Genomic DNA, 12,561 nt, shown 5'->3' on the forward strand with positions numbered 1-12,561 from the left:
AGATCGATCCCAAAGCTCGGGCAACATCATAATATGGTGGGAGGAGTCATTTGGTGAGTTTTGAGTGGAATCCAATCGCTAGAAGTATGGAATACACCAACCACTCGAATTAGGAACGAACTGCCGTTGAACTTGAATTGTCCAATTTCTCACACCTATTGATTTCGGATCGAACCCCAAACTTGTGCAACATCATAATATGGTGGGAGGATTCATTTGGTGAGTTTTGAGTGAAATCCAATCGCTAGAAGTACGGAATACACCAACCACTCCAATTAGGAACGAACTGCCGTTGAACTTGAATTGTCCAATTTCGAACACCTATTGATTTCAGATGGAGCCCAAAACTTGGGCAACATCATAATATGGTGGGAGGAGTCATTTGGTGAGTTTTGAGTGAAATCCAATCTCTAGAAGTATGGAATACACCAACCACTCCAGTTTGGAACGAATTGCCGTTAAACTTGAATTTTCCAATTTCGAACACCTATTGCTTTCGGATCGAGCCCAAAACTTGGGCAACATCATAATATGGTGGGAGGAGTCATTTGGTGAGTTTTGAGTGAAATCCAATCGCTAGAAGTATGGAATACACCAACCACTCCAATTAGGAACGAACTGCCGTTGAACTTGAATTGTCCAATTTCGAACACCTATTGATTTCGGATCGAGCCCAAAACTTGGGCCACATCATAATATGGTGGGAGGAGTCATTTGGTGAGTTTTGAGTGAAATCCAATCGCTAGAAGTATTGAATACACCAACCACTCCAATTAGGAACGAACTGCCGTTGAACTTGAATTGTCCAATTTCTCAAACCTATTGATTTCGGACCGAGCCCCAAACTTGGGCAACATCATAATATGGTGGGAGGAGTCATTTGGTGAGTTTTGAGTGAAATCCAATCGCTAGAAGTATGGAACACACCAACCACTCCAATTAGGAACGAACTGCCGTTGAAATTGAATTGACCAATTTCTCACACCTATTGATTTCGGACCGAGCCCCAAACTTGGGCAACATCATAATATGGTGGGAGAAGTCATTTGGCGAGTTTTGAGTGAAATCCAATCGCTAGAAGTATGGAATACACCAACCACTCCAATTAGGAACGAACAGCCGTTTTACTTGAATTGTCCAATTTCTCACCCCCACTGATTTCGAATCGAGCCCAAAACTTGGGCAACATCATAATATGGTGGGAGGAGTCATTTGGTTAGTTTTGAGTGAAATCCAATCGCTAGAAGTACGGAATACAACAACCACACCAATTAGGAACGAACTGCCGTTGAACTTGAATTGTCCAATTTGGAACAACTATTGATTTCTGATCGAGCCCAAAACTTGGGCAACATCATAATCTGGTGGGAGGAGTCATTTGGTGAGTTTTGAGTGAAATCCAATCGCTAGAAGTATGGAATACACCAACCACTCCCATTAGGAACGAACTGCCGTTGAACTTGAATTGTCCAATTTCTCACACCTATTGATTTCGGATCGAGCCCAAAACTTGGGCAACATCATAATATGGTTGAAGGAGTCATTTGGTGAGTTTTGAGTGAAATCCAATCGCCAGAAGTATGGAATACACCAACCACTCCCATTAGGAACGAACTGCCGTTGATCTTAAATTGTCCAATTTCTCACACCTATTGATTTCGGATCGAACCCCAAACTTGTGCAACATCATATTATGGTGGGAGGAGTCATTTGGTGAGTTTTGAGTGAAATCCAATCGCTAGAAGTATGGAATACACCAACCACTCCAATTAGGAACGAACTGCCGATGAACTTGAATTGTCCAATTTGTCACACCTATTGACTTTGGATCGAGCCCCAAACTTGGGCAACATCATAATATGGTGGGAGGAGTCATTTGGTGAGTTTTGAGTGAAATCCAATCGCTAGAAGTATGGAATACACCAACCACTCCAATTAGGAACGAACTGCCGTTGAACTTGAATTGTCGAATTTGGAACACCTATTGATTTCGGATCGAGCCCAAAACTTGGGCAACACCATAATATGGTGGGAGGAGTTATTTGGTGAGTTTTGAGTGAAATCCAATCGCTAGAAGTACGGAATACACCAACCACTCCAATATGGAACGAACTGCCGTTGAACTTGAATTGTCCAATTGCTCACACCTATTGATTTCGGATCGAGCCCAAAACTTGGACCACATCATAATATGGTGGGAGGAGTCATTTGGTGAGTTTTGAGTGAAATCCAATCGCTTGAAGTATGAAATACACCAACCACTCCAATGAGGAACGAACTGCCGTTGAACTTAAATTGTCCAATTTCTCACACCTATTGATTTCGGATCGAGCCCAAAACTTGGGCAACATCAAAATATGGTGGGAGGAGTCATTTGGTGAGTTTTGAGTGAAATCCAATCGCTAGAAGTATGGAATACACTAACCACTCCAATTAGGAACGAACTGCCGTTGAACTTGAATTGTCCAATTTCTCACACCTATTGATTTCGGATCGAGCCCCAAACTTGGGCAACATCATAATATGGTGGGAGGAGTCATTTGGTGAGTTTTGAGTGAAATCCAATCGCTAGAAGTATGGAATACCCCAACCACTCCAATTAGGAACGAACTGCCGTTGAACATGAATTCTGCAATTTGGAACACCTATTGATTTCGGATCGAGCCCAAAACTTGGGCAACATCATAATATGGTGGGAGGAGTCATTTGGTGAGTTTTGAGTGAAATCCAATCGCTAGAAGTATGGAATACACCAACCACTCCATTTTGGAACGAACTGCCGTTTAAATTGAATTGCCCAATATCTCACACCTATTGATTTCGGATCGAGGCCAAAACTTGGGCAACAACATAATTTGGTGGAAGGAGTCATTTGGTGAGTTTTGAGTGAAATCCAATCGCTAGAAGTATGGAATACACCAACCACTCCATTTAGGAACGAACTGCCGTTGAACTTGAATTGTCCAATTTGGAACACCTATTGATTTCGGATCGACCCCAAAACTTTGGCAACATCATAATATGGTGGGAGGAGTCATTTGGTGCGTTTTGAGTGAAATCCGAACGCTAGAAGTATGGAATACACCAACCACTCCAATTAGGAACAAACTGTCGTTGAAATTGAATTGACCAATTTCTCACACCTATTGATTTCAGATCGAGCCCAAAACTTGTGCAACATCATAATACGGTGGGATGAGTCATTTGGCGAGTTTTGAGTGAAATCCAATCGCTAGAAGTACGGAATACACCAACCACTCCAATTAGGAACGAACTGCCGTTGAACTTGAATTGTCCAATTTGGAACACCTATTGATTTCGAATCGAGCCCAAAACTTGGGCAACATCATAATACGGTGGGAGAAGTCATTTGGTGATTTTTGAGTGAAATCCGAACGCTAGAAGTATGAAATACACCAACCACTCCAATGAGGAACGAACTGCCGTTGAACTTGAATTGTCCAATTTCTCACACCTATTGATTTCGGATCGAGCCCAAAACATGGGCAACATCGTAATATGGTGGGAGGAGTCATTTGCTGAGTTTTGAGTGAAATCCAATCGCTAGAAGTGTGGAATACACCAACCACTCCAATTAGGAACGAACTGCAGTTGAACTTGAATTGTCCAATTTCTCACACCTATTGATTTCGGATTGAGCCCCAAACTTGGGCAACATCATAATATGGTGGGAGGAGTCATTTGGTGAGTTTTGAGTGAAATCCAATCGCTAGAAGTATGGAATACACCAACCACTCCAATTAGGAACGAACTGCCGTTGAACTTGAATTGTCCAATTTGGAACACCTATTGATATCGGATCGAGCCCAAAACTTGGGCAACATCATAACATGGTGGGAGGAGTCATTTGGTGAGTTTTGAGTGAAATCCAATCGCTAGAAGTATAGAATACACCAACCACTCCATTTTGGAACGAACTGTCGTTGAAATTGAATTGCCCAATTTCTCGCACCTATTGATTTCGGATCGAGCCCAAAACTTGGGCAACATCATAATATGGTGGGAGGAGTCATTTGGTGAGTTTTGAGTGAAATCCAATCGCTAGAAGTATGGAATACACCAACCACTCCCATTAGGAACGAACTGCCGTTGAACTTGAATTCTCCAATTACACCTATTGATTTCGGATCGAGCCAAAAACTTGGGCAACATCATAATATGGTGGAAGGCGTCATTTGGTGAGTTTTGAGTGAAATCCAATCGCTAGAAGTATGGAATACACCAACCACTCCCATTAGGAACGAACTGCCGTTGAACTTGAATTGTCCAATTTCTCACACCTATTGATTTCGGATCGAACCCCAAACTTGTGCAACATCATATTATGGTGGGAGGAGTCATTTGGTGAGTTTTGAGTAAAATCCAATCGCTAGAAGTACGGAATACACCAACCACTCCAATTAGGAACGAACTGCCGTTGAACTTGAATTGTCCAATTTCTCACACCTATTGATTTCGGATCGAGCCCAAAACTTGGGCAACATCATAATATGGTGGGAGGAGTCATTTGGTGAGTTTTGAGTGAAATCCAATCGCTAGAAGTATGGAATACACCAACCGCTCCAATTAGGAACGAACTGCCGTTGAACGTGAATTGTCCAATTTCTCACACCTATTGATTTCGGATCGAGCCCCAAACTTGGGCAACATCATAATATGGTGGGAGGAGTCATTCGGTGAGTTTTGAGTGAAATCCAATCGCTAGAAGTATGGAATACACCAACCACTCCCATTAGGAACGAACTGCCGTTGAACTTGAATTGTCCAATTTCTCTCACCTATTGATTTCGGATCGAGCCCAAAACTTGGGCAACATCATAATATGGTGGGAGGAGTCATTTGGTGAGTTTTGAGTGAAATCCAATCGCTAGAAGTATGGAATACACCAACCACTCCAATTAGGAACGAACAGCCGTTGAACTTGAACTTTCCAATTTGGAACACTTATTGATTTCGGATGGAGCCCAAAACTTGGGCAACATCATAATATGGTGGGAGGAGTCATTCGGTGAGTTTTGAGTGAAATCCAATCGCTAGAAGTATGGAATACACAAACCACTTCAATTAGGAACGAACTGCCGTTGAACTTGAATTGTCCATTTTCTCACACCTATTGATTTCGGATGGGGCACCAAACTTGGGCAAAATCATAATATGGTGGGAGGAGTCATTTGGTGAGTTTTGAGTGAAATCCAATTGCTAGAAGTATGGAATACACTAACCACTCCCATTAGGAACGAACTGCCGTTGAACTTGAATTGTGCAATTTCTCACACCTATTGATTTCGGATCGAACCCCAAACTTGTGCAACATCATAATATGGTGGGAGGAGGCATTTGGTGAGTTTTGAGTGAAATCCAAACGCTAGAAGTATGGAATACACCAACCACTCCAATGAGGAACGAACTGCCGTTGAACTTGAATTGTCCAATTTGGAACACCTATGGATTTCGGATCGAGCCCAAAACTTGGGTAACATCATAATATGGTGGGAGGAGTCATTGGGTGAGGTTTGAGTGAAATCCAATCGCTAGAAGTGTGGAATACACCAACCACTCCAATTAGGAACGAATTGCCGTTGAACTTGAATTGTCCAATTTCTCACACCTATTGATTTCGTATGGAACCCCAAACTTGTGCAACATCATAATATGATGGGAGGAGTCATTTCGTGAGTTTTGAGTGAAATCCAAACGCTAGAGGTATGGAATACACCAACCAGTCCAATTACGAACGAACTGCTGTTGAACTTGAATTGTCCAATTTGGAACACCTATTGATTTCGGATCGAGCCCAAAACATAGGCAACATCAAAATATGGTGGGAGGACTCATTTGATGAGTTTTGAGGGAAATCCAATCGCTAGAGGTATGGAATACACCAACCAGTCCAATTAGGAACGAACTGCTGTTGAACTTGAATTGTCCAATTTGGAACACCTATTGATTTCGGATCGAGCCCAAAACATAGGCAACATCAAAATATGGTGGGAGGACTCATTTGATGAGTTTTGAGGGAAATCCAATCGCTAGAGGTATGGAATACACCAACCAGTCCAATTAGGAACGAACTGCCGTTGAACTTGAATTGTCCAATTTGGAAAACCTATTGATTTCGGATCGAGCCCAAAACTTGGGTAACATCATAATATGGTGGGAGGAGTCATTTGGTGAGTTTTGAGTGAAATCCAATCGCTTGAAGTATGGAATACACTAACCACTCCCATTAGGAACGAACTGCCGTTGAACTTGAATTGTGCAATTTGGAACACCTATTGATTTCGGATCGAACCCCAAACTTGTGCAACATCATAATATGGTGGGAGGAGTCATTTGGTTAGTTTTGAGTGAAATCCAATCGCTAGAAGTGTGGAATACTCCAACCACTCCAATTAGGAACGAACTGCCGTTGAACTTGAATTGTCCAATTTGGAAGAACTATTGATTTCGGATCGAGCCCAAAACTTGGGCAACATGATAATATGGTGGGAGGAGTCATTTGGTGAGTTTTGAGTGAAATCCAATCGCTAGAAGTGTGGAATACACCAACCACTCCAATTAGGAACGAACTGCCGTTGAACTTGAATTGTCCAATTTGGAACACCTATTGATTTCGGATCGCGCCCAAAACTTGGGCAACATCATAATATGGTGGGAGGAGTCATTTGGTGAGTTTTGAGTGAAATCCAATCGCTAGAAGTATGGAATACACCAACCACTCCAATTAGGAACGAACTGCCGTTGAACTTGAATTATGCAATTTCTCACACCTCTTGATTTCGTATGGAACCCCAAACTTGTGCAACATCATAATATGATGGGAGGAGTCATTTCGTGAGTTTTGAGTGAAATCCAATCGCTAGAAGTATGGAATACACCAACCACTCCAATTAGGAACGAACTGCCGTTGAACCTGAATTGTCCAATTTCTCACACCTATTGATTTCGTATGGAACCCCAAACTTGGGCAACATCATAATATGATGGGAGGAGTCATTTCGTGAGTTTTGAGTGAAATCCAATCGCTAGAAGTATGGAATACACCAACCACTCCAATTAGGAACGAACTGCCGTTGAACTTGAATTGTCCAATTTGGAACACCTATTGATTTCGGATCGAGCCCAAAACTTGGGCAACATCGTAATATGGTGGGAGGAGTCATTTGGTGAGTTTTGAGTGAAATCCAGTCGCTAGAAGTATGGAATACACCAACCACTACAATTAGGAACGAACCGCCGTTGAACTTGAATTGTTCAATTTCTCACACCTATTGAGTTCGGATCGAGCCCAAAACTTGGGCAACATCGTAATATGTTGGGAGGAGTCATTTGGTGAGTTTTGAGTGAAATCCAATCGCGAGAAGTGTGGAATACACCAACCACTCCAATTAGGAACGAACTGCCGTTGAACTTGAATTGTCCAATTTGGAACACCTATTGATTTCGGATCGAGCCCAAAACTTGGGCAACATCATAATATGGTGGGAGGAGTCATTTGGTGAGTTTTAAGTGAAATCCAATCGCTAGAAGTATGGAATACACCAACCACTCCAATTAGGAACGAACTGCCGTTGAACCTGAATTGTCCAATTTCTCACACCTATTGATTTCGTATGGAACCCCAAACTTGTGCAACATCATAATATGATGGGAGGAGTCATTTCGTGAGTTTTGAGTGAAATCCAATCGCTAGAAGTATGGAATACACCAACCACTCCAATTAGGAACGAACTGCCGTTGAACTTGAATTGTCCAATTTGGAACACCTATTGATTTCGCATCGAGCCCAAAACTTGGGCAACATCGTAATATGGAGGGAGGAGTCACTTGGTGAGTTTTGAGTGAAATCCAGTCGCTAGAAGTATGGAATACACCAACCACTACAATTAGGAAAGAAATGCCGTTGAACTTGAATTGTTCAATTTCTCACACCTATTGAGTTCGGATCGAGCCCAAAACTTGGGCAACATCGTAATATGTTGGGAGGAGTCATTTGGTGAGTTTTGAGTGAAATCCAATCGCGATAAGTATGGAATACACCAACCACTCCAATTAGGAACGAACTGCCGTTGAACTTGAATTGTCCAATTTGGAACACCTATTGATTTCGGATCGAGCCCAAAACTTGGGCAACATCATAATATGGTGGGAGGAGTCATTTGGTGAGTTTTAAGTGAAATCCAATCGCTAGAAGTATGGAATACACCAACCACTCCAATTTGGAACGAACTGCCGTTGAACCTGAATTGTCCAATTTCTCACACCTATGGATTTCGTATGGAACCCCAAACTTGTGCAACATCATAATATGATGGGAGGAGTCATTTCGTGAGTTTTGAGTGAAATCCAAACGCTAGAAGTATGGAATACACCAACCACTCCAATTAGGAACGAACTGCCGTTGAACTTGAATTGTCCAATTTGGAACACCTATTGATTTCGGATCGAGCCCAAAACTTGGGCAACATCGTAATATGGTGGGAGGAGTCATTTGGTGAGTTTTGAGTGAAATCCAATCGCTAGAAGTATGGAATACACCAACCACTACAATTAGGAACGAACTGCCGTTGAACTTGAATTGTTCATTTTCTCACACCTATTGATTTCGGATCGAGCCCAAAACTTGGGCAACATCGTAATATGTTGGGAGGAGTCATTTGGTGAGTTTTGAGTGAAATCCAATCGCGAGAAGTATGGAATACACCAACCACTCCAATTAGGAACGAACTGCCGTTGAACTTGAATTGTCCAATTTGGAACACCTATTGATTTCGGATCGAGCCCAAAACTTGGGCAACATCGTAATATGGTGGGAGGAGTCATTTGGTGAGTTTTGAGTGAAATCCAATCGCTAGAACTATGGAATACACCAACCAGTACAATTAGGAACGAACTGCCGTTGAACTTGAATTGTTCAATTTCTCACACCTATTGATTTCGGATCGAGCCCAAAACTTGGGCAACAACATAATATGTTGGGAGGAGTCATTTGGTGAGTTTTGAGTGAAATCCAATCGCTAGAAGTATGGAATAGACCCACCACCCCAATTAGGAACGAACTGCCGTTGAACTTGAACTTTCCAATTTGGAACACTTATTGATTTCGGATGGAGCCCAAAACTTGGGCAACATCATAATATGGTGGGAGGAGTCATTCGGTGAGTTTTGAGTGAAATCCAATCGCTAGAAGTATGGAATACACAAACCACTTCAATTAGGAACGAACTGCCGTTGAACTTGAATTGTCCATTTTCTCACACCTATTGATTTCGGATGGGGCACCAAACTTGGGCAAAATCATAATATGGTGGGAGGAGTCATTTGGTGAGTTTTGAGTGAAATCCAATTGCTAGAAGTATGGAATACACTAACCACTCCCATTAGGAACGAACTGCCGTTGAACTTGAATTGTGCAATTTCTCACACCTATTGATTTCGGATCGAACCCCAAACTTGTGCAACATCATAATATGGTGGGAGGAGGCATTTGGTGAGTTTTGAGTGAAATCCAAACGCTAGAAGTATGGAATACACCAACCACTCCAATGAGGAACGAACTGCCGTTGAACTTGAATTGTCCAATTTGGAACACCTATGGATTTCGGATCGAGCCCAAAACTTGGGTAACATCATAATATGGTGGGAGGAGTCATTGGGTGAGGTTTGAGTGAAATCCAATCGCTAGAAGTGTGGAATACACCAACCACTCCAATTAGGAACGAATTGCCGTTGAACTTGAATTGTCCAATTTCTCACACCTATTGATTTCGTATGGAACCCCAAACTTGTGCAACATCATAATATGATGGGAGGAGTCATTTCGTGAGTTTTGAGTGAAATCCAAACGCTAGAGGTATGGAATACACCAACCAGTCCAATTACGAACGAACTGCTGTTGAACTTGAATTGTCCAATTTGGAACACCTATTGATTTCGGATCGAGCCCAAAACATAGGCAACATCAAAATATGGTGGGAGGACTCATTTGATGAGTTTTGAGGGAAATCCAATCGCTAGAGGTATGGAATACACCAACCAGTCCAATTAGGAACGAACTGCTGTTGAACTTGAATTGTCCAATTTGGAACACCTATTGATTTCGGATCGAGCCCAAAACATAGGCAACATCAAAATATGGTGGGAGGACTCATTTGATGAGTTTTGAGGGAAATCCAATCGCTAGAGGTATGGAATACACCAACCAGTCCAATTAGGAACGAACTGCCGTTGAACTTGAATTGTCCAATTTGGAAAACCTATTGATTTCGGATCGAGCCCAAAACTTGGGTAACATCATAATATGGTGGGAGGAGTCATTTGGTGAGTTTTGAGTGAAATCCAATCGCTTGAAGTATGGAATACACTAACCACTCCCATTAGGAACGAACTGCCGTTGAACTTGAATTGTGCAATTTGGAACACCTATTGATTTCGGATCGAACCCCAAACTTGTGCAACATCATAATATGGTGGGAGGAGTCATTTGGTTAGTTTTGAGTGAAATCCAATCGCTAGAAGTGTGGAATACTCCAACCACTCCAATTAGGAACGAACTGCCGTTGAACTTGAATTGTCCAATTTGGAAGAACTATTGATTTCGGATCGAGCCCAAAACTTGGGCAACATGATAATATGGTGGGAGGAGTCATTTGGTGAGTTTTGAGTGAAATCCAATCGCTAGAAGTGTGGAATACACCAACCACTCCAATTAGGAACGAACTGCCGTTGAACTTGAATTGTCCAATTTGGAACACCTATTGATTTCGGATCGCGCCCAAAACTTGGGCAACATCATAATATGGTGGGAGGAGTCATTTGGTGAGTTTTGAGTGAAATCCAATCGCTAGAAGTATGGAATACACCAACCACTCCAATTAGGAACGAACTGCCGTTGAACTTGAATTATGCAATTTCTCACACCTCTTGATTTCGTATGGAACCCCAAACTTGTGCAACATCATAATATGATGGGAGGAGTCATTTCGTGAGTTTTGAGTGAAATCCAATCGCTAGAAGTATGGAATACACCAACCACTCCAATTAGGAACGAACTGCCGTTGAACCTGAATTGTCCAATTTCTCACACCTATTGATTTCGTATGGAACCCCAAACTTGGGCAACATCATAATATGATGGGAGGAGTCATTTCGTGAGTTTTGAGTGAAATCCAATCGCTAGAAGTATGGAATACACCAACCACTCCAATTAGGAACGAACTGCCGTTGAACTTGAATTGTCCAATTTGGAACACCTATTGATTTCGGATCGAGCCCAAAACTTGGGCAACATCGTAATATGGTGGGAGGAGTCATTTGGTGAGTTTTGAGTGAAATCCAGTCGCTAGAAGTATGGAATACACCAACCACTACAATTAGGAACGAACCGCCGTTGAACTTGAATTGTTCAATTTCTCACACCTATTGAGTTCGGATCGAGCCCAAAACTTGGGCAACATCGTAATATGTTGGGAGGAGTCATTTGGTGAGTTTTGAGTGAAATCCAATCGCGAGAAGTGTGGAATACACCAACCACTCCAATTAGGAACGAACTGCCGTTGAACTTGAATTGTCCAATTTGGAACACCTATTGATTTCGGATCGAGCCCAAAACTTGGGCAACATCATAATATGGTGGGAGGAGTCATTTGGTGAGTTTTAAGTGAAATCCAATCGCTAGAAGTATGGAATACACCAACCACTCCAATTAGGAACGAACTGCCGTTGAACCTGAATTGTCCAATTTCTCACACCTATTGATTTCGTATGGAACCCCAAACTTGTGCAACATCATAATATGATGGGAGGAGTCATTTCGTGAGTTTTGAGTGAAATCCAATCGCTAGAAGTATGGAATACACCAACCACTCCAATTAGGAACGAACTGCCGTTGAACTTGAATTGTCCAATTTGGAACACCTATTGATTTCGCATCGAGCCCAAAACTTGGGCAACATCGTAATATGGAGGGAGGAGTCACTTGGTGAGTTTTGAGTGAAATCCAGTCGCTAGAAGTATGGAATACACCAACCACTACAATTAGGAAAGAAATGCCGTTGAACTTGAATTGTTCAATTTCTCACACCTATTGAGTTCGGATCGAGCCCAAAACTTGGGCAACATCGTAATATGTTGGGAGGAGTCATTTGGTGAGTTTTGAGTGAAATCCAATCGCGATAAGTATGGAATACACCAACCACTCCAATTAGGAACGAACTGCCGTTGAACTTGAATTGTCCAATTTGGAACACCTATTGATTTCGGATCGAGCCCAAAACTTGGGCAACATCATAATATGGTGGGAGGAGTCATTTGGTGAGTTTTAAGTGAAATCCAATCGCTAGAAGTATGGAATACACCAACCACTCCAATTTGGAACGAACTGCCGTTGAACCTGAATTGTCCAATTTCTCACACCTATGGATTTCGTATGGAACCCCAAACTTGTGCAACATCATAATATGATGGGAGGAGTCATTTCGTGAGTTTTGAGTGAAATCCAAACGCTAGAAGTATGGAATACACCAACCACTCCAATTAGGA

Source organism: Prunus avium, chromosome 8 (genome assembly GCF_965620075.1).
Source record: "Prunus avium chromosome 8, drPruAviu1.hap1.1, whole genome shotgun sequence".
Lineage (NCBI taxonomy): Eukaryota > Viridiplantae > Streptophyta > Magnoliopsida > Rosales > Rosaceae > Prunus > Prunus avium.